Genomic DNA, 3,448 nt, shown 5'->3' on the forward strand with positions numbered 1-3,448 from the left:
TAGACCAGGCTGGTCTCGAACTCACAGAGATCCGCCTGCCTCTGCCTCCCGAGTGCTGGGATTAAAGGCGTGCGCCACCACCGCCCGGCTTTTTTATGGTTTTCTGAGACAGGGTTTCTCTGTAGTTTTGGCTCCTGTCCTGGATCGGCTTGTGCCACCACTGCCCGACTGTACATAAATTTCCACTCTTGTTTAAGGAGTTGTACCTATGCAGCTAACAATGTAATAATGTACATTCCCAGTCCTTGAAAGAGATGCGGGAAGCTGGGTGGTGGTGGCATATGACTTTAATCCCAACACTCGGGAGGCAGAGGTAAGCAGATCTCTGTGAGTTCCAGGCCAGCCTGGTCTACAGATCGAGTTCCAGGACAGGCTCCAAAGCCACTCATAGACATTTTAGGTATGTTTTCAAGGTCAGACAGCAATATGTTTTAGATAGATAGATAGATAGATAGATAGATAGATAGATAGATAGATAGATAGACGGTCTTCAGAGACCTCAAAGACCTACAGAATATGGCATTTAAAATGGTTAACATAGGACTTTTTGTGAGTGTGACACATCTGCTCCTGGCAGCACCAATTTACTTCAGAGACGATGACGGACATCAATGAAACCCCATATGGAGCTTGTTTTCAATGTAGCAAAACTAACCATCTGGACAAGAAACTGCTCCTTCTCAACTGCTGACACTATGCTGTACAAACTGGACAAGCAGGATACAAAGCAGAGAGACTAATGGACTTTGCCAAGACAAGTATGGCGGTCTTTCAAAATCCCTGCATCACAGAAAAATCTGTCAGATATTCTAGGCCCATAGGCCAAAGATGGATGCCCCGACGTTGCAGAAGAAACCCAGGTGACTTCCCGGGCAGCCAGCTGTCTCTGTCATTTCTATAGTTTTGGCAGTTGCTTGCTCTGCACTTCCTGTTTACTCAAGTAATAGTATATCTTTCTCAGATCGCTGATGGAGTTGAAGAGATATAGTTACAGTTTTTGTTACGAAATTCAGAACTAAAAAACTTACAAAAGAAGTATAAAGTATATAAGGTTGAGAGACATAGAAGCTTAGGTTGTTTATATAAAGGTCTAAAAAGATAATTTTAGGTCGGTAATACAAGGTATGATAGGAAGTAAATTAGGTACAAAACTTTTGACACACCAAGATAGGATAGATAATGGAATATTTTCTCTGAATTTTCTAAATATAGACAGACTGGACATTCTAGTAATTCTTAGGGAGAACTGTTTGCGACGGACCAGCTCAGCCGGAACACTGCGACCGACGGGACAGGATCTCGGGAATAGGTGGGTCAGGAGTTGCCGAATAACAAACAGACCCAAGACTCAAAGGAATTGCACCTGAATGCGTCTTTACTAGGCATGAGGCTCATCCCTTATACAGAAAAGATTGTTTAACAGCATGTATTGTTTTTTCATATGATACAGATTATTCTTAGATTCATTATATCAGATACATGAGAAGAGATTTTCATCAGACAGATGTTCCTAGTGTGAGTCTGCGGTTGGTCATGCTAGACATGGCTTGGCATTAGTTCCCATATAAATCTTTATCTAGGCTATGAGTTCACGGCATTTTGAGCTAAGGGCAAGCGATTGTGGTTAACAGTCACACAGTCTAGAGTCTTTTTATATTTCTACAATATTTGCAGAAGAACTTCTTTCCTTCTCCATATTTCTTTTTTAATATTTTTAAAAATTATTTATTTATTATGTATACAATATTCTTCCTGCGTGTATGCCTGCTGGCCAGAAGAGGGCACCAGACCTCATTACAGATGGTTGTGAGTCACCATGTGGTTGCTGGGAATTGAACTCAGGACCTTTGGAAGAGCAGGCAATGTTCTTAACCACTGAGTCATCTCTCCAGCCCTCCTTCTCCATATTTCTAACTCCTTTTCAAACCTACCCCAAAACCAATCTCAAGAAGTTACAGGCATTTATTTATCTCTCTCTTCTCTCCTTATCCCATTTTTTGCTGAATCTGTCTTAACTGCTTAAGTTTGCTTTTTGTTCTTCATTTACTAAGCACCAGATTAAACTCGGAAACCTTTTCCTCTTTTCCCCTTGAATACTCGTCTTTCTCCATTAGCATCATATGCTCCTGCATATGGCAATGGCTCATCAGGAGACTCTGGAAACTTAAACATACGATCTTCCCTTCCAGAAGAAGCCAGACTTGTTCCTTAAAACATAAGCAGGTAATGCCAAAGGTGCAAGGGCTCCGACGCAGGAAGCACAGCACACACACCTTCTCTGCGGGCACTCTTCCTTGAAGCTTGTACCACATCTTACATGAGAGATCACATAAATTTATATATATGTATAGTGTGTGTGTGTGTGTGTGTGTGTGTGTGTGTGTGTGTGAGAGAGAGAGAGAGAGAGAGAGAGAGAGAGAGAGAGAGAGAGAGAGAGAGTGATTTCCCTTCTTATGTCTTGTCACTGTCACTCCGGTGGCCTAGAACAACACTAACTCATGGCAACCACAGCTGGCTGAGAAGTTTTAAAGCCCTGCGCAGCAGTATGAGATTAAGGGGCATGCATTTGACGCGTGTTTTACTGACGGAACCACCCCCTCATTCTAGCTTAGATAGTTATGTGTTTGTGTATTCCACGAGCGTGCAGAGCCCAGCCAGAAGAGAGGTCTTCGGGTGCAGGAACTGCAAGGCTGAGTGGAAGTCATCCGACTTGAAGGATGGACCTGGGACCCTCAGCAAGAGCATGATTTTAACTTTCTTATTAGAAAGCGCTGGATTTTAACTTTTATTATTAGAAAGGTCTTGGACAGAGGCACCCCGCATTACAGCAGCTGAGCATGAAACGTGCTGGCCGTTTGAGTTACTCAGGAAGATCAAAAGGAGAGGGCCACTTCAGGATGTAATGGGGGTCTGAGGCAGCAGGGAGGCCCAGTCTCGACGGACATATTTATTTTACAAATATATAGGGGGCTGGAGAGATGGCTCAGAGGTTAAGAGCACTGCCTGCTCTTCCAAAGGTCCTGAGTTCAATTCCCAGCAACGACATGGTGGCTCACAACCATCTGTAATGAGGTCTCGTGTCCTCTTCTGTGCCATACACACAGGCAGAATATCGTACACATATTTTTAGAAATTACAATTACAGTCATTTTGTTTCTCATGACACGATCTTCTCTGTGAAACAGAGCTCCTCCTGCCTTGGCTACCAAGTGTTAGGATTAAAGGCGTTCTGCGTAGCACCGCCACCTCACTTTCCACTGCGGACACCTAGGTGCGATATTCCCACAAAGCAGTAGGAAACTAAAACACACAACACGTTAGGAGAACGAGTCTTTTATTAGGACCAGCATTGTCAGGGGAGAGCGCGAACGCAGTCCCCCACTACCACAAATTATGCAGTCGAGTTTCCCGCATTTGGGGAAATCGCAGGGGTCAGCACATCCGGAGT

The sequence above is a fragment of the Microtus ochrogaster genome, chromosome 1 (genome assembly GCF_000317375.1).
Source record: "Microtus ochrogaster isolate Prairie Vole_2 chromosome 1, MicOch1.0, whole genome shotgun sequence".
NCBI classification, from domain to species: domain Eukaryota; kingdom Metazoa; phylum Chordata; class Mammalia; order Rodentia; family Cricetidae; genus Microtus; species Microtus ochrogaster.